The sequence below is a fragment of the Microtus ochrogaster genome, chromosome 4 (genome assembly GCF_000317375.1).
Source record: "Microtus ochrogaster isolate Prairie Vole_2 chromosome 4, MicOch1.0, whole genome shotgun sequence".
NCBI lineage: Eukaryota > Metazoa > Chordata > Mammalia > Rodentia > Cricetidae > Microtus > Microtus ochrogaster.
In genome coordinates, this window is record NC_022011.1 from 30722597 (window position 1) to 30742532 (window position 19936).

The 19936-nt window shown below is 39.8% G+C and overlaps 1 protein-coding gene across 5 annotated transcripts in view; it reads right to left on the reverse strand.

The window, feature by feature from the left end:
* The window catches only part of Ankrd11 (ankyrin repeat domain 11), a 162921-nt gene that overhangs the window by 78845 nt on the left and 64140 nt on the right, over positions 1–19936 (reverse strand). For 3 of the 5 annotated variants that reach the window (XM_013354696.2, XM_026778455.1, XM_026778456.1), the window contains exon 2: positions 17653–17718. The exons of the other annotated variants lie outside the window; for them this stretch is intronic. The gene's annotated coding sequence lies outside the window, so the exon portion shown is untranslated. The remainder of the gene's footprint in view (positions 1–17652; positions 17719–19936) is intronic. 5 annotated transcript variants of the gene reach the window in all.

Below are 19936 nucleotides of genomic sequence, written 5' to 3' on the forward strand. Positions count from 1 at the left end.
TCTACAAGGCGATGTTTATTGGGAATGCAACTGGAGAGCTGGTTCAAAAATTAAAAAATCTTGGTGTTCTTACAAACAACCCAACATAGGTCCCCAGTGCCTATAAAGTGGCTCACAGCTGTCAATACCTGCAGTTCCAGATGATCAAATGGCCTCTTCTGAGCTTATCAGACACCTGGTATGCACCTGATGAAAACACACATGAGGTAGATGTTCACACACATATGAGTAAATGAATGAATGAATGAATGAATGAATGAATGAATTTCTGCATGTGTGGGGCTGGGAAAGGAGAATGAAAGTGAAGACACAGATACATTATTATAGTTATACAATCTTCATATAACATATATTAATTCATTAATTATTAATTCATCCTCTAAGTTTTCTTACTCTTGACAACCCTGGTACCAGAAGTAGTTATAGAGCAACAGATGTGGGAGGATGAATTTTTCGAATATCTGGAATAGGCTTTCCAATCTGCCAACACCTACAGATACTGAAGACTCTCCTAGAAACTCAGAGAGTATTGAAAGACCATGGTGTGAACTATTTTATAAACTTAAGGAGACAAATGCATCTAATTATCCCAATTCACAAACTGTGAGGTAAAATGAATTTGGTGACTCTGTATATAAAACTTTTGATAATTTGTGGAAAAAAAGGGAAATGGTGGTGCTGGTTGGTCACTTCTAACATCTCTGGATAAACTGACAAAGGAAAAGAATGTGTTCCATGACAAAATTAACCAACTACTAGCATCTCAGAATATGGTGAAAGACAACAAAGAAATCAGCATAAAACTGACGGCTGCCTTCTGGTGCACATAAAGAGTTGAAACTTTAGACTCTAAAGGTTTCTGTCTGTGCCCTGGAAGAGAAGCGTCCCTCCAGCAGCCACAGAGATTAAGTTGTGGAAAAATCAAATAGAAGCCCTCATTATACAACACCTGAATTACAGAGAAAATTCAAATTCTGGCATCAAAGGGTGTTGGCAGTTAAAGGGCATTAATTGGCAAAGAATGTGATTCTCTAACATGAAATGGAGATGCGTGGGAGGACCCTAAAGATTCTCAAGAGCCCACCACCCTCAGCAAAATGTTCTCTCACTCCCACCCTGAAGTATTATTGCCTTTTTCTCCTTTGACTGGGAAAAATTAATCAATCATTGTCTGTTAAACCAGCAGTTAACTGTCTCTGAAGGAAATGCCAGGTAAGACAATCTGATCTCCCTCAGGACCCCACCAATAGTTGCCTCTAGATTCATAGCCAGACTTACGGCTAAGCAGGTTCCTAGAGGGGAGGTAGAAAGTGCAGTCCCTGGAGAGTGTGCTACATTACTAATGAGTTTAATGAGTTTGCTAATTCATTCAAGCAGAAGTCTAGGGAATATGTGTGGGAATGTATTTTAAGGGTGTAGGATGAGGGAAGAGTATAAAATTAGATCAGGTTGAGTTTACTGATATGGGCTCACTAACTGAATATTCTATGTTTAATATGGAAGCTTGTAGAGTTAAAAAGATGTCAAAAGTTTGTTTGAATGGTTGGCTAAAGCATTTGTCAAAAGATGGCCTACTGAAAAGAAGATGGAGATGCTTGATATCCCTTGGGTTAGTGTTGATGAAGGGATGGATTTTAAGGCTCAAAAAATTACAATGTTAGAATAGGTATGCTGTGTAGGACTTAATCCTCCACAATAGGGAAGTCCAAAAGACACGTGTTTCACTAGTCCAGTAAGATGTAAAATGGTGAGAAGGGCACTGACTGTTTAAAAAGCTTTGTTGTTCCCCTTTCTCTTGTGCCAGAACTTAGGGATGGAGATACTGATGCTCAACTGGACGAATTAAATGCACCAGGTTAATTAAACTGGGCCCTGAAGTAGCAGGAACCAGGTGGCAGCACTTAAATAACCAAAGGCAAGGTGATCATAGTTATTGTAATGCGCAACAAAGATGAAGCAATGTCCATAACGGCCTAAGGCATAATGGGCAGCACAGGAAATGTGAGCTTTGTGGTGATGTGACTCGTATGAACCTTTGGTACAAGCTAATCAATCACAATGTTTCCAGGCATGAGCCTATTGCATTTTTTTGTTTGATTTCTATAAATGGGCAAAAAATTCTCAAACTAATGAAAAAAGGCTATACTGGAACAGGGCAAAGGGAATCAAAGCCTGTGAACAAATTTACAGACCTGAGTCAATTTTAAGACCCAGAACCCATTGTATAAAACGATAGCCAGGTTCCCTTGAGGAAGAGCCTTGATAAAACTTCTAGGAATTTTACTGTTAACCTTTCCCCAGTACTTTCACAGAAAGAATGTGGTGGTTTGAACAGGAATGACCCCCATAGAACATGACTTTCAACACTTATATGGCTATATAGGCACTATTAGGAAGTGTGGTCTTATTGGAGGAAGTGTGTCACTGTGGGGGAGGGTTTTGAGGTCTCATATATGTTCAAGCTATGCCTAGTGTGGGACAGTTCACTTCCCGTTGCATGTGAATCAAGATGTAGACCTCTCCGTTTCTTCTAAAACCATGTCTGTTTGCATGCTGCCATGCTTCTTGCCATGAAGATAATGGACTAAACCTGTGAAACTGCAAGCCACACTCAATTAAATACTTTCCTTTATAAGAGTTGCCATGATCAAGGCGTCTCTTCACAACAACAGAAACCCTAACTAAAACAGGGACCTACAGCCTTTCACAAAGGTTAACTGTACACTGGGGGAAAAAGCAATCAGACTTTTAGGGGTCTACAGAAAACAGGTTCTGAATTGATGCTGATTCTGAGAAAACCCAAAAAACATTATGGCCCTCCAGTTAAATAAAATAGGGGTTTATGGAGGTCAGGTGATCAATGGAGTTTTGGCTGAAATCAGACTCATAAATAGACCCAGTGAGTCCCAGAACCCATCCTGTGGCTATTTTCCCAGCCCTAGAATGTATGATTGGAATAGATAGACTTAGAAATCAGTAGAGTTCTCACACTGTTTTCCTGAGGCCTGTTACGGTTGGAAAGGCTGAAGAGAAGCCTTTAGAGTTGCCTCTGCCGGAGGAAAATAGTGAATCATAGAGAATCAAGAATCACAGTCACATATACCTGTAGGGACTTCAGAAATTAGTGACACCATCAAGGGCTTGAAAGATGTACTGGGTAATGGTTAACTCATCCTCCTCCTCCTCCTCCTCCTCCTCTCTCTCTCTCTCTCTCTCTCTCTCTCTCTCTCTCTCTCTCATCTGGCCAGTGCAGAAGACAGATGGATTGTGGAGAATAACAATAAACTATCAAAAACTCAATCAAGAACTCCAATTGCAGCTGTTGTACCACATATGGTATGGTGTCTTAACTTGAGCAGATTAACATATCTCCTGGCACATGATATGCAGATGTCCATAAGGACCATCAGAAGCAATTTGTTTCCAGTTGGCAATCGCAGCAGTATACTTTTACAGCTTTGCCTCAAAGAAAATATCAACTCTACAACCCTGTGTCACAACTTAGTTTGAAGGGACCGTGATCATCTATCTCTTCAAAGATATCCATTGGTCTACTAGTTACTGATGTCATTACTCTGACTGGACCAAGTGAATAAGAGGTAGAAATCACTTTAGATTTATTGGTTACACATATGTACATAAGAGGATGACAATTAAATCCAACCAAAGTTCAAGAGCTTTCGTGTCCAGTGGTGTGGGACATGCAGAGTTATTTCTTTTAAGGTGAAGGATAAGTTGTTGTACCTGGCCCTTCCTACCCCCAAGAAAGAAGCCCAATGTTTAGTGACGCTATTTGGTTTCTGGAGACAACACATTCCTCATTTGGGCGTGTTATTTTGGCCCATATACCAAGTGACTCAGGAAACTATTAGATTTCTATGGGGCCTGGAACAGAAGAAGGGACTTCAACGGGTTTAGACTGTTGTTCAAGCTCTTCTACCACTTGAACCATATGATCCAGCAGATCTGATGACAATGGACATATTAGTGGCAGGTAGGGATGATGTTTGGAGCCTTCCAGCGGGCATACAGGGGAATCAAAGAAGAAACCTTTGGATGTTGGAGCAAGGCTCTACCATCATCTGCAGACCACTATTCTTCCTTTGAGACGCAGCTCCTGGGCTGCTATTGGGCCATACTACAAACTGAATGTTTGACAATGGACCACCAAGTTACCATGCAACATAATCTGGTCAGCACGAGCAGGATATTATGTGACCAACCAAGCCATAAAGTAAGACATATATAGCAAGAATACATTAACAATTGGAAGAAGAAGACAGCATCTGCCCCAAGCAGGACCTATAAGCATAAAGCAAATTACTGAAGAAGTTGCCAAAAACCTATGGTTTCTACTCCTGTTAACAATGCTGTCTGCTACCAAGCATGCACCTATAGCTTCCTGGGATGTGTCCTATGATTGTTTGACTCAAGAAGTAGATTAAAGTCTAAATTACTATTGGTTTTGCATGGTATTCAGGCACCATCCAGAAATGGACACATGCAGCATTATAATTCCTTTCTATGACAACCCTGAAAGGGATATCTTCACAGTGGGGTGTCAGGCAGTACGCAGTCATACATTTTGTATAGAAGAGAAAATGGTCAGATGTGCAACTATTCACTGATCCATGGGGGGCTGCCGATAAATTGCCTAGAAGTTCAGGGACTTGGAAAGAGCATAATTAGAAAATTGGTTGAGAAAGACATCTGAGGAAGAAGTTTGTGGACAGAGCTCTCCAAATGGGCAAAGGATGTGAAGATACTTGTGTCCCATGCAAATTGTCATCAAAAGGTGACCTTCAGTGAGGACGGTATCAATAATCAAGTAGATGGGGTGACACATTCTGTAGACTGTCAGCCTCTTTCCCCAACCATCCCTGTCACTGCCCCATGGGTCTGTGAACAAAGTGGCCATGGTGAAAGAGATGCAGGATGCATGGAGTCAATAACATGGACTTCTACTCACCTAGTGTGGCCTGCCTACAGCTGTTGCTGAGTACCAGATCGGCCAACAGCAGAGACCAACACTAAGACCCAGATAGGGCATCATTCCCCCAGGGTAAGCAGTCAGTAATCTCTTGGCAGGTTGACTACACTGGACCATTTCCTCCATGAAAAGGACAACACTTTGTCCTTACTGCAGTAGATACTTATATCAGGTTATGGATTTGCCTTTCCTGCTCATACTGCTTATGCCAAAACAGCCATTCATAGATTTATACAATGCCTTATCGACCACGATAGTATTCCACAGAGTATTTATTGCTTCTGATCAAGAATCTCACTTCACAAGCAGAGGTGTAAAAATGGGCCACAACCATGGAATCCACTACTTTTACCATATTCCCTCCATCCTGAAGCAATTGGCCTGACAGATAGAATGGCATTTTGAGGGCACAGTTAAAGTGCCAATAAGTGGCAGTAGCATAAAGAGCTGGGACATGGTTTTCCAGAAGTATATGCTTTGAATCAACATCCAATAAATGCTACAGTTTCTCCCATACCCAGGACTCACGGGTCTAAGAATCAAGGGGTAGCAGAAGGAATACTTCTACTTACTATATCACCCCTAGTGAGCCACTAGTAAATTTTTTTGCTCCTGTTCAGCTGACCTAGAAGTTTTGGCTCCAGAAGAGGGAGAACAACTGGCAGGAGATACAGCAAACATTCCAATGAACTGGAAGCTCAGGCTTCCCCCTGGCTGCTTTGGGTTTCTGATGCTCTTAAGTTGATAGGCTAAGAAAAGAATAATATTGCTAGGAGGAGTGACTAATCCAAATTGCCATGGAGAAATTGGATTGCTTCCCCACAACGAAAGTAAGACAAATTATGTCTGGAGTGCAGGAGATCCTTTGGGGCATCTCTTAGTGCTACCGCGTACTGTGATTAAAGTCAATGGGATACTTCAACAACCTAATCCTGGCACAGACCCTTTAGGAATGAAAGTATGGGTCACTCCTCCAAGAAACAGTCACTCCTCCTAATCTAACAGTCTCTCAGGCAGGCTGCAGCATACAGACAGGGTTCCTAGCAGCTACCTGCAGGCTTGAGTCAGTCAGCACCATGTGCAGAGCTGCACAGCAGATTAAAAGCATGGCTCACAAGGTAAGAGAAGGTTGCAGTAACATAGTAAAGCAGTCCCGACAGAGAAAACCTTTAAACAGAAACAGTAAAAAACATTACAGACAGTCATAGGAAAAATTAAATAGTTTAAAAATAACAGTCTTTAAAGAAAGAATAAAGTAATCATTTTTAAAAGGCACGTAAAAATGGGAAATACACAGGGCATCTGGATCCTGTATGGTGCCTTGCTGACTTTGAATTTTTTGAATGCTGAGGAGCAAACAACAGCTGCTGAGAAACACTAGATCATGAAAGGACCTGCTGAATTAATAAATCAGCCTATATAGAGATGTCTTGGCTTCAAAATGGAAGCGGGAAATGTGTTGCATTGGGAGAGATATTATGCTTTGTTTCCATAGGAAACAAAACCTTATGGTTCTCTTCAAAATTAACCAAGATAAAATGTTGGCTACAGACATGAAAAAGTGTTTTAAGAGGCTGCTTGTTTGGTTCCCAGCCAGCAAGACACCAGAAATAATCACACAGAAACCATATTATTTGCAATACTGTTTGGCCAATAGCTTAAGCGTATTTCTGGCTAACTCATATCCTAAACTAACCCATCTCTATTAATCTGTGTACTGCCACATGGCTGTGGCTTACCGGGTAAAGTTCTGTCTGGCTTCTATTTTCAGTTGGGGCTACATGGCTTCTCTCTGACTCTGCCCTTCTTTCTCCCTACATTCAGTTTAGTGCCCCCCCCCCCACAGCTCTGTTCTACCCTATCATCAAGCCAGTTTCTTTATTAATAAATAGTATTCACAGCATACTGTTTAAATAAAAAGGAAGATTTTAACTTTAACATGGAAAAATTACATATAACAAAACAGGAATCAAGTAAGAATTCTAATTACAATATTTTTATCTACTTTATCTTGTATCATAACTAAGAAAAACTATATATTCTTCAACTCCATCAAAGACTCCAGAAGGATATAATATTACCTAAGTAAATGCGAAGTACATTGTAAGCAACTTCCAAAACTCTAGAATTCACAGAGACATCTCGTTGCCTGGACAGTCACCCAAAGTTCTTCTGTATCATTGGGGCATCCAATCTTCAGGCCACAGGCCCATAGTATCCAGCAGACTTTTCCATGAAGCAAGAAATTTCAAAGGCAGTTCCACCTATATTGCCAGTTTTCAGTCATGTTCTTCTGTGTTCTATAAAATGTCTGGGCAGACTCTTTCATGAAGCAGGAACCCCAAAAGATCATCTCACCTTTAGGCAAGTTCAGCAGTCATTTCTCTGTAGGTACTGCATGTCCAGTTCATACAGCATAGCATCAAGCACTCCATGCAAGAGCAATTTCTTACCCAAATGGCTAAACAACACCATAAGGAGCATCTTCGGTACCCATCATCCTCTTAAAGTAGCTTGGTGCTGCCAGGAGACGATGTGTCTCACTGTCATGAAAAGTCTAAGTTCTTAAAACATTTTAAATGCCATATTCTGTAGTCTTTGAAAGGTTTGAAGAATGCAGATCCATCTAAAATACACATCTGTCCATCTAGAAAATCTAACATACCTACAAGCATACTATTATAGATGATTACCTATTAGCCTATACTTCTTAATTATACACAAACACAATACCTTATTCAAGAAAATATGTATATGTATATATGTATGTGTATACACACACAGTATAACAAAAATGACCTTAAATTTGTATCATTAAACCAAGATTCATACCAATGCAAAGTATCCATCTCTATAGCATACCCCATTTAAATGTAAATAACTATTTATAAACAATATTTGGGAAATTGAGCATAGTTCTCTCCAAACTGCTTCCTGCTTTTTGTGAAGCAAAGTAATTTTTTGAGGAGTGTTCAAGGAAACCTTTCAGGGGATCGTGGTACATCAAACCACATTAGTCTGGAAGGATTCCACAACTTATTTCCTCCGTGAAAACAAAAGAAGAACCTCTTTTCCAAAGCAACATATCCTTAGACCCAAATTTTGAAGACAAGAAACCTTTAAAGTATATTTGTTGGTTACTTAGCTTCTTCACAGTCCAAAAATTCAAAGAAAACACAATAATATACATAATCCAGACTCTCTGTATTTTCCATTTTCATGTGGCTTATTTGTTTTTACTCTATTACTTTTTAATATTTATTATCTTTACTCCTTTAATCTGTACTCTGTCTCTTTTTAAAGACTGTGTTTTGTTTTGTATAAACCATTTACTTCTTTTTATAACTCTCTATGCTCTTTTTCTCCCAAGCCTACATAAATTTTAAAAACACACTGTGTCTCCCTTAGAGGTCTTTTATGTCTGAATCTGTCCTATTGTGTATCTGAAATCCTTTTCTGTCCAGAAGCGCTTTTTAAAATGCTAAGCAGCTTGGTCTCAGCAGCCCTGGGGGCTAGCTCCTTGCTCTCAGTCTTTAAATATGATGGAGGTAGTTTACCTCAGGCTCTAGGACTGCTAGGTGAGAGCCATCCTCACCACCTAAACTCTGGGTAGCACTGGGCAGCATATAAATTCCCCTCCTTGTTTGCTTTTTCCTGAATAAAAGCTAACTCCACCATGTTCTCCTGCTTGTGCAGGTCTAGTAGACCTGATTCCAATGCCTGCCCAAGTGGAGAGTGCTGAGCTTGTGGGCATGGACTCAGCTACTTTCCTCCTGACCCGGAGGGGGCACACAAGCGACATTCAAACATTTCTTAGCTGGAGTTCGCTGCTGACAGCATTTTTTTTTCTACCACTAAGTAAGGAAGATCTCTCTTAAAGGAGCTGCAGCCTGCCACCAGCAAACAGAGTCCATCAGAAAGAAAAAAAAATAGCGTGACTAAACTTTGTTTTTTAGTGTCTAGAAATCCTTTCCAAATTTTCTCAGGTTTTACGTAGATTTAGTCAAGCACACTGGCATGCCAATTTGTGAGACTTTAAGACAGTTGATATAAATGCTGACTCTTCTACTATGGGAACAGCTCTAAGACTGGATGAGACATAAAAAAGCAAAACTTGTTGGCTACAAAGTCCTCATGAATCATTATTAAATGCCAATGCTCTGGGATAATCCTTCTGTATGGTGTGAATATGTATTGCTCTCATTGGTTAGTAAACAAACTGCTTTGGCCTAAGCAAAATAAAGTTAGGCAGGAAAGCCAAATGGAGATACAGGGAGATAGAAGGGTAGAGTCAAGAGAAATGTAAGCCAGCTGCCAGAGAAACATGATGCGTTAGATAACATGTAAAACCACCTATATGTATTTTAATAGAAATTGGTTAAATTCTAAGAGCTAACTGGTAATAAGTCTGAACTACAGGGGAAACAATCTGTAATTAATATGAGCGTTTATATGTTGATTTGAGACCAGGAGTCAGGAAAAAGTTCTACCCCCATTTACAAGTCATCCTTTCATATGGCATGGCGAGGTGTGGTTATACAGTCCAAACAACTTATACAGTTAGCAGATGCCTTTTACCTGCTTGAACATAAAACTGAAAATCATCTTTAATTGACTTATGCACACTGCGCATTCCATACTTATGTTAATACATATATTGTGTTAGTTTTAAAAGATTGTGCTTAAAGAAGAAAATAAAAGAACCATACACGAATAAAGGCAAGCAACCCAAGTGATTCAGCCTCTCAAAATACCTTTTGCAGATCTCTCAAAATTCTGCATTTAGAGTAACTTGAAAGCTGCTGGCTGAAATGGGCCAGTTTCACAGAGTATCCAGCCATAACTTCAGATAAATCCTGCACTTTCACATCACACCAAGACTGGAAAACACCTAGTTCTCCCAGGACTTGACCATTATCTCAATTTTCTCAGGGTTCCCTAAAGATGCTATCGCCCCTAGACAACAGGAAGTAATTTTAAGAACATGACGGCTGCATTCCCAAGAGGTGAGGTGGGTGGTTTTTGGTCATTCAGTAAGTTATGGAAGTTTGTCATCATTTAGAGAGGTTGGTTGCAAATTGTTCCTGGTCGTGATAAGAAAACAAACTAAGCAAGGGAGGATATATTCAAGGATCTCTTTCTGAAAAGAAAAAAAAAAGATATAGAAATGATAGGATAAAAAGGTAGATTACTGAATCTACTTTCAAACTAAAACAGCAACTAAGTCTCAAATATATTGGTATGGAGTTTTGTATACTGATATAAATTTAAGTTTATCTTTGCTATACTAAATCTATGTTTCTACTAATGTATTATGTACACAGGTATTATGCCTATGGAGTTCATTTAAAAATGTAAAGTTTTAGTCCTTGAAAGCTATTTAGGATAATAAAGACAAGTTAATAGTTAGTTGTCTATAACAATAAAAGTTATAGTTACATTAGGTATGTTTTCAAAGTCAAACATATATATCAAATAAATTGTCTCAAACACTTTAAAGACCTACAGAACATAGCATCTAAAATGTTTTAATAACATGAGGATTTTTGTGATGGCGAGACATATCTGTTCCTAGAAGCACCAAATTACTTCATATGGAGTTTACTTTCAATGTGGTAAAGTTAGCCATTTGGGCAAAAAACTGCCCTTGCCGTGACTACTAACAGTATGCTACCCAAACTGGGCAATCAAGATACAAAAGAAAGTGACTGTCAAAGTTTCCCAAGACAAAATAGGATAGTCCTTCAAAATTCCTGCTGAACAGAAAAGTTGTCAGATATTCTATGCCTGTAGGCTGAAGATGGATGCCCCAACATTACAGAGAAACCTTCGGTGACTATTCAGGCAGCAAGAAGTTTCTGTCATTTCTATAATTTTGAAAGTTGTTTGCTCTACATTTTCTGTTTCTTTAGGTAATATTAAATCCTTTTTAGCTCTCTGGTAGGGGTTAAAGACTACACAGCTATAATGTTTTCTTTGTAACCGAATTTTAAAAAAAACACCTTACACAAGAGATGTAAAGTCTGTAAGATTGGGAGACATAAAAGCTTAAGTTGTTTATCTAAGAAAATGTTTTAGGTCTACAAGGATTTTGGGGGCCTGGTAATACAAGTTTTTATAGAAAGTAGTTTAGATATAAATGTCTGGACTCACTAAGATAGGATAGATAGAATATTTTTTCCAAATATGCCAAATAAAAATGAACTGGACAGTGTAGGTATAATCTTTAATCGGTAATTGTTCTTATTGTATATAGTTTTATAAAGTTAGAGTTAAAACCTTCCCTTTTTATTTAGACAAAAGGGGGAAATGTTACCAGATATTTTTACACTTTGTGAAGGTGTGTTGCTATGACTGGTGCAATGAAAAGCTAACCATCCAGTAGCTAAACAGGAGAGAGGGGTGGGGCTTCCAGGCAGAGAGAGGAGGAGAGATAATCAAGATGCGCAGGAGATGCATTGGAGATGTGGAATGTACTGGACACAGAGAATGGGAGAGCGGTAAAGCCAGGAGGTAGAATGCAGATTAATAAAAATATGGGTTAATTTAAGTCATAACAGCAAGTGGGACAAACCCAAGATAACGGTAAGCTTTCATAATTAGTAAGTCTGAGTAATTATTTATGAGCTGGCAGTCCAAAGAAAAGTCCAACTACACATCACCTTACCTGTATGACCTTCTAAAGATTAAATATCACAAAACCAAGTTTCTCTTAGGTTTTCAAAGTACTACAAATATGAAATTATCACAATTACACTGCTAACATATAGAATGAGAAATATGAAAGAACTCATCGTTAACAGTAAAACCACAAACCATTTTAAACTATGTTTCTATTTAAACTCAAGAGGGTCTGAGTATGTCACTTAGTGCTAGAGTGCTTACCTAACATTAGTGAGACTCTTAGGTTCAAACTCTATACGTGCACAAAATTCCTGAAAGTAAGTGCTCAAAGGTTCTCCTTTCTGTACCCTGCCCTAGCAATGATGTAAAACACGTTGCCTAGAATCATAGTTTTGAGTTCAGGTGCAACTAATATCACATGATAAGCATAACATCACATGATGGAACGCAAACACTTTATTGTTTGCTGGTTACTTTTGAATTAGCTTGATTCCTCCAGAACCTGTGCTCCCAAGGGATTTTCATTGACTTACAACTGATGTCCTCTTTAGCAACAAAAAGAAAGCAAAATAAGCACCATATACTTGCTAAACAGTGCTGTGCAAGTTAAACATCTCATCTTGCCCAGACTATGCTACAATTATTTACCAAAATAAATGCTACTGGGATGTAAGGTCCTAAACACCCACCCAAGGAAAGTCTCCTTGCACCTAACCCTACAATAGGGTTTCTTCTAAGAGTTCCTTAATGTGAAAGATTCAGTAAAGAGAATCCCACCTGACTTCTAGCAATACTCCAGCCAGAACACATCACAGTCCTAAGTATGGGTGTACCCTGTCTTGTTCCTTAATTGTAAAAACAGAGCAGTAAATTTACTTTACTGGTTAAAGTCCTTCATGATCTTTAATTCTGAGTTATGCATATGTGTAACCATTTCTAGAACAGACAAACCTTGTGCCAGCAGCTTAATCACAGCACAGACATTTCCCCCAGGCATAGTTGCAGAAAGGGCACAGGCTTGATCACTACTTGCTTATGAAACCCTGCTGCAAAATCAGACATAATAAAGCCCTCCATATATGCTCTGGATCCTATATCCAAGAGGTTGAAGAAGTCACTGGCCCAATAAAAGGTGCAAAAGCACCACCACTGCTGTGGAACAATGATCTTGTATCCTATAAGATTTATCAGTTGTACTGCTTTATTAAAACACTGCTTGGCCCAGCAGCCAGGCAGGAAGTAGAGGCAGGACGACAAGAACAGGAGAATTCTAGGAAGAAGAAAGGCTGAGTCTGCAGTCACAGAGAAGCCAGACACAGAGAAAGCAAGATGAGACTGCCTCACTGATAAAAGGTACCAAGCCACATGGCTGACACAAACAAGAATTATCGGTTACTGTAAGATGTAAGAGTTAGTTAATAAGAAGTCTGAGCTAATAAACCAATCAGCTTATAATTAATGTAGGCCTCTGTGTATTTCTTTGGAACTGAACGACTGTGGGACTGAGCAGGACAGAAACCTCTGTCAACACACCATGAACTGTGAGAAGGCAACATTCTTGTCTGCGTACAAACCACCTTCATTTAGTACATACAGACAAGAAGAGGACAGATTGGTGCTTATGATTTAAGGGGCAGGATGCAGACTGCAGAAAGGAAAGCACAAGTGGCCATAGTACACAGAGCTCAGAGACTAGCATCTGGCTGGATAAAGGGTAAAACAAGACTCCTTTAGAAAAAAAGAAGCCCAGGAGACCTTTGAGCAAAGCACAGGGCACACGTAGTGTCCAGGCACAGGTTTTTATCTAAAAAGATGGTGTCTGTCATCTTGGCAAAAGAAAAGCACAGCACAGTAAAAGGTAAGGTACTTAAAAGTATGCAGACTAGGAGAAGCTCTAACAGTTGGAGTGAAAACTGTCCCTGTAAAAGCTCAAATCAAGATCAAAACTCAAAAGATCCTCAATTATTAATGCTATTTGGAGGAACTGTGTCACTGAGAACAAGTTCGAGGGTTCACAGTTTCGTTCTGCTTCTAGTTCCATGGCAGAGTAAGATGTAATCTCTCAGCTTCCTCCTTTGGCACGTCTGCCATGACCCCCCACAACAGTGATAGATTCTTATTCCTCTGAAACTGAAAGTCAAAATAAACTCTCTCTTCCATAAACTGCTTTTGATTATGGTGTTTAAACACAGCAACAGAAAAGTAACTAATACAGAGAGGCTAAGACAAAATCAACAGAAATTCCAACACTTAAAAAAAGGTTAAGAGATGACAGGAATGCCAGGTAAGGATGGCACACATCTATAATTCTAGCACTTGGGAAGCAGGAGACGAATCTATGAGTTCAAGGCCAGCCTGGTCTACAGAGAGTTTCAGAGCAACACAGAAACTGAGAAAAAGATGCCAGGAAAATGCTAAGAAGAGTTAACACCATCAGATCAGGATTTTATAGATGGTGAACAAGAATGACATTCAGGAAGCTCAAAAACACTTGAACAGCCTTTCCCAGTTACTTCCTGCAGTCCCCATCCTAACCTCATGGTTAGAAAACTAACTCCTTTATTTAGCAAGCAGTCAAATTGATAAATTACTAGGTGAAGAGGCCAGGCTAGTAACAGCAAGCCTGTAATTCTAGCACTAAGGAGGCTGAGACAGATGACTGACGTAAAGTTCCAGGCCAGCATAGGCTACAGAAAGAAACACTATGAGAAAATAAACAAATAAACCTCAGTAAATACCGGTATGCGTGTTTTTAATATTTATTTTATGTGCATAAAGTTTTGTTTGCATGAGTGTGTATGTACCACTTTTGTGTGGTATACTTTGTTAGAGGCCAGAAAGGGTATCAGATATCCTGAAACTGAAATTACAAATTATTAAGACTGTGTGTGTGTGTGTGTGTGTGTGTGCGCGCGCGCGCGCGTGCTGTGTCCTCTAAAAGAGTAGCCAATGCTCTTAATTGCTGGGCCATCTTTTATTTAATGAAATGAAGTGTGCTTTACTACCTTTAATGTACCAGATGTCCTGCTACACTAACATTCCTAGTCATCCTAGGTAAGGCGTAGGGTTCTCTGGGACAGTGTTCCTGGTTCCCTACCTCCAGCCATGATGATCTAGCAGGTACCTCCAGTGTACCTAGAACGTTTTGCTAGGCAAAATCTTTTTGTTGTTATTGAGAATGGAGGACTGTTATCCATTTGCAAGTACATGAGACTTGCTCATAGACTGTACTTTCAAGGATACTAAGACAGAAAGCATGTCACACTCTTTCATATGACTTATAATATCTACACTATAGCAAATGAAACAATGATGAATTTTGCTGAGTAAAATCATATTTATCTGTGATCCTAGCACCAGAAGTCTAAAGTGGGAGGGTCTCTTGAGCCTAGAAAGTTCAGAGATACCCTGAGCAACATAAGATATAAGCCTGCAGGTTGGAAGTGTTTAACTAAAGACATCACACATGTGGAGCACTTAATGGACTGTGTTCCTGGCCTAGTGTTTATTTCTAGTTAAATCTTGCTTATCTAGACAGAGCCCAACTATGTTACCTAGGATGGCCTCCAATTTGTGATCCTGTTTCTACTTTTCTATTTTGAATATACATGTTAAATTAAGAATATAAAACCTGAGAGGCTGGAAAGATTGCTCACCAATTAAGAGCATTGGCTGCTTGCTCTTCCAAAGGACCTAGAGGTTACATTCCTAGCATCCATATGGCAGCTGATAACTCTGTGTGACTCCAGTTCCAGTGGACCCACCATCCCCTTCTAGTCTCTGCAGGCAACAGACACGTGCATGATGCACAGACATAAGTGCAAGTCAACCACTCATACACAAAGAAAAATAATAAATGATATGCATGCACACACAAACACAAATGAAACTTAAGGTTTTTCTCATATAAATAACGTTGCCTTTATTATCATGCCATACCACTTTCAGAAACCAAAATATTGCTGGGTGTGGCTCATGCTATAATCACAGAAAATGAGCTTCTAAAGAAGGACAGTTATGAACTAGAGGTCAATCTGGGCTACATTATCATGACTCTTCAAAAACAACAGCAGCAGCCAAGCAGCAGCTACTCATGCCTTTAATCCCAGCACTCAGGAGGCAAAGGCAGGTGAACCGCTAAGTCCCAGGCCAGCCTCGTCTACAAAGTGAGTTCCAAGGGGCTTCTGTACAGCTCAAAAACAAAAACAACAGCTGACATGCTGTAAAATTTCTTAAGAACTGGAGAAATGACTCAGCAGTTAAGAGCACTTTTTCTTGCAGAAGAGCTGGGTTAGTTCCCAGCACCTATTGTGTGTGAGTGACTCTAGTTCCAGGGACCTAATATCCACTTGTGGTCTCCTTGAGAGCTGAGATGCAAGTGATGCACAACATTGCAAGCAAGGCATTCATACACATTAAATATTTTTAATTCCTTTCTTCAAATTATCTATCTATCAGACACCAGTCCAAGTAGGCCAAGTCTACATTCTGTTGGCTAACAAACCTAATATGATTCTATTCAAGTCAGAGAAATACATCACTAGATTCATGAAATATTAACAATCAATTTTCATTAAAAAAATAAGCAGCATTTTGTTTTTCCCTTTTACTCATTAAAATTCACAAATATAGCTCCAATTCCAGGTATATGTGGCTGGCTTCCCTGTTACTACTGTCTTTTTCTTCCTCATTTTTGAACAGTTGAGAAGCTGAATCCACCTTAAAGCCTAAAAAATTTATTGGGGGGAAGGAGGGGACTCCCACTGCCAGGCTAGCTTCTACCTATTGCTAACACTCTGTAATAGCTGAAGACCTGCAGCCAGCGTCCTTTCTTTTCAATCTCTCGCCCCCACCTCTGTTTTTCAACACATGGTCTCACAATGGCTGTTGTGTATCTCACTATGTAAATCAGGCAAGCTTCAAACTCAGATCTGCCTCTCTGTTTCCCTAGTGCTAATATTAGACCCAGATCTTTCTCTTTTTAAATGTGTGTGTACAGCCTACACAAGGGCACTGCACATTTCCTGGTATTCACGAAGGTGAAAAGAGCCTGAGTCCCCTGGCGCTAGAGATACAGATGGCTGTATGTCAACATGTGAATTCTGAAAACTAAACCCAGGTCCTCTAAGAGAGGCAAACGCTTTTAACCATGAGCCATCTCTCCAGCCCCCAGTTTCCTTTCCTTCAAGAAATTCAAGAGAAAGAAAAAATAGTCAGATCCATTTCAAAGGGGCCAAACTCAATGGTGACATGGATGGATGGATGGATGGATGGATGGATGGATGGATGGATGGATGGATGGATGGATGGATGGATGGATGGATAAAATTAACTAAAGAGGTATCAGTGAGATCTGTTAAAATAACATAAAAAGATAATATTTTGGGTTTACCTACTTGAAAACATTAATAGCTGGGAAAGGTATGAAACCCTGAAATATGCCAAGAAATTTTCTTGCCAATTATCAATTCTTCCATTAGAGAAGAGAAACACTATGCCAGCCAAAATAAGTCTCTTCAAGACAGGGTTTCTCTGTGGTTTTGGAGCCTGTTCTGGAACTAGCTCTTGTAGACCAGGCTGGTCTCGAATCAAGAGAAACTTTTATCCCATGGTGAGACCCAAGATCAAATGGGCTGCTGCAAGTCACTCTCAAGAGGTTTGGGACATATCAGCCAAAAATCCCATTTCTTCCAACTGACCACACAATCCTGGCCTCAAGACAGGAAAACCATGAAAGCTACAGTTCTCCCCCTATAACAGCTCCCAAACCAGCAGCACAGGATGCCAGTTCACAAGCCCCAGATCTGTCCTGATCATTTCCAAAGTTATCCTTCATGACAACAGTTGACACAACATGCTCATAGTACTATACAAACACAGCAACTGCTGGGGTCTGCAAACTATTTAGAGGCGGTATGGAAGAAGCAAGTTTATTTTGTAAATAAGACCATCAACCCAATTTTTTTTTTCAACAAAATCACTCTCATAAGACACAAACTCCATCAAACCCAACAGCGAATGCAAGAAGCAATACTCACAGATTCCATGGCAAAAAAATCAATGTTGCTCAGGACTAGGTATGAACTCCAGCAGGGCAATATGTTCTGAAAGGAGACAGAAAGAGCAAATTAAGTCTAGTACAGTTCTAGGGTCTCTCTACCTGGACCAACTATAATATAACAAATAAGATGTTACTAAGGTACAGCTTTAGCTGGTCTGGGGTTGTAAAGGGCTCACACCTGATGGTCTGCTTTACAGCAAGTGTTACTCTCAACACTAAAAAGCAAGATCCAGCCAGGAGATGGTGGCACAGGTCTTTAATCCCAGCACTCAGGAGGTAGAGGCAGGTAGATCTCTGTGAGTTTGAGGACAGCCTGGTCTACAACAGCTAGTTCCAGGACAGGCTCCAAAACTACAAGGGGGGGTGGGGAGAGGGGAGCAAGGTTCAACAGGAAAAGGTGAGGGAAAGACCCGCTATGATTATCTGATAGCCTGGATTAGTTTGTTATCCTTCCCTCCCCTAGGCAAGAAATCAGAACTGGGCTATCACAAACTTTAATCAATAGGCTAAGATGGAGTTTAACAGAAATCCAAACAACGTAATCACCAAACCTTTATCAAAGTCTTACCTTTTTGTGTCCTCTATGAATTCTTATTAAAACCTCTACAGTAAAACACCCCTACCTCCTTCCTTGAGCATTCCCCATCTCTCCACTGCCCCTTGCCATTGTCCCCCTCAACCCTCTCTCTCAGACTTCAGGTCCAGTACAGAATATTCCTGGTCATTCACTGATTAACTATCAGCCAGCATAGAAAACCCCATTGCCTTCACTCACGCTTCACATCCGACATCTATTTCCATACTCATTATCTAGAGAGGGATCCATTTCAAAGACATAGAATGTAATTCAAAAGCCAGGTACTTTGGAGAGGGAGCCAAGAAATCAAGGTCATCTTTGGCTACATTAGGCAAGCTCAAGATTCACGTGGACATGAGGCCCTTCCTTGGAAATATCTCAGAAATGGTGACTCCAGGAATTGCAATAATGGTTCAAGTGTTAAGAGAACTGGTTCCTCTTCCAGGAGCTGAGATTGATCCTTAGCACCCACATGATAGTTTACTGTCTAGTTCCATGGAATCTGGCCTATGTAGGCACTAGGAATGCACATGGTGCATGTACTGTGCATACATGAAGGCACAGTATCCATATAGAAAGAGGGCGGGAAGGGGACAAGTCCGGCAACTTACTGAAGTTAGTGTTCTTCCCAACACAATTTGGGGACAGGGGGACCTTGAATGCCTAAATATCTTATATGGGATCAAAATTGTGGCTAGGGTGTTTTGGGATGTGGATGTAGATGTGTTATCTATAAGATAAACTTAAGGTGGTATGCCAAGTGGCTCAACAAAGCTGCTCACAGGGCAAATTCTTCTGGAAGAAGTTACAGGCCGCCCATATCCATCAGCACCTAGCTCGTTCCACACAGAACAGACATTCCCTCTACATTTTTTTAAAAAAAATATTAATATTTGATGTACATGAATAATTTTCCTTCATTATATGTATGTGCACCATGTACATGGCTCAGTGCTTCCGAAGACCAGAATTATCCAATTCCTTGGAACTGGAGGTCTAAATGGTGTGATCCAATCATTATGTGGGTGCAAAGAACAGCAAGCATTCTTAACTCCTGAGTCATTTATTAGCCCCAATTTCAATTTAATAACTATTGAAATAAAAACATATGTATCAGCATTACTGACTCTCAAAAATCTTAATAATGAGCAAAAGAACAGGTCTCAAAGAAATGTACTGAATACAACCATCCTTAGGAATCTGTAAGAGATTGATCTGAGACACCAAACTTGGAACGAAAGTTCCTGTCCCTTATATAAAATAAGCTAGGAGCAGCCTTCTTCAAACACTTAAAACATTTCTCTGACTATCACATAAACAACTGTTTTATGATATTGTTTAGGCTACCATGACAAGAAACACGTTGTATGTGTGTAATTTTTCTTCTGATTATTTTCAATCCAGTGGGTTAATTACAAAGACTATAAATTCCAGACAAAGGAATTTATAAGGTGAGCCCATATCCTTGCTCTTGGATTTTCTAGCTTTCCAGGCTTTGAGAATTTCTGTTTTTTATTAGTTAAAAAATAAATCTGTGGAAGTAGTGGGCTACCTATAGCTGTATCTTTCACATCCACACGAAACTTATTATGTTGAACTTACTTTGTGTACAAGTTAAAAAAGAAGCAAAATATTTTGAAGATTCACAACAAGGGTTCCTGTGATATGTGGGAATAAAGCCCAG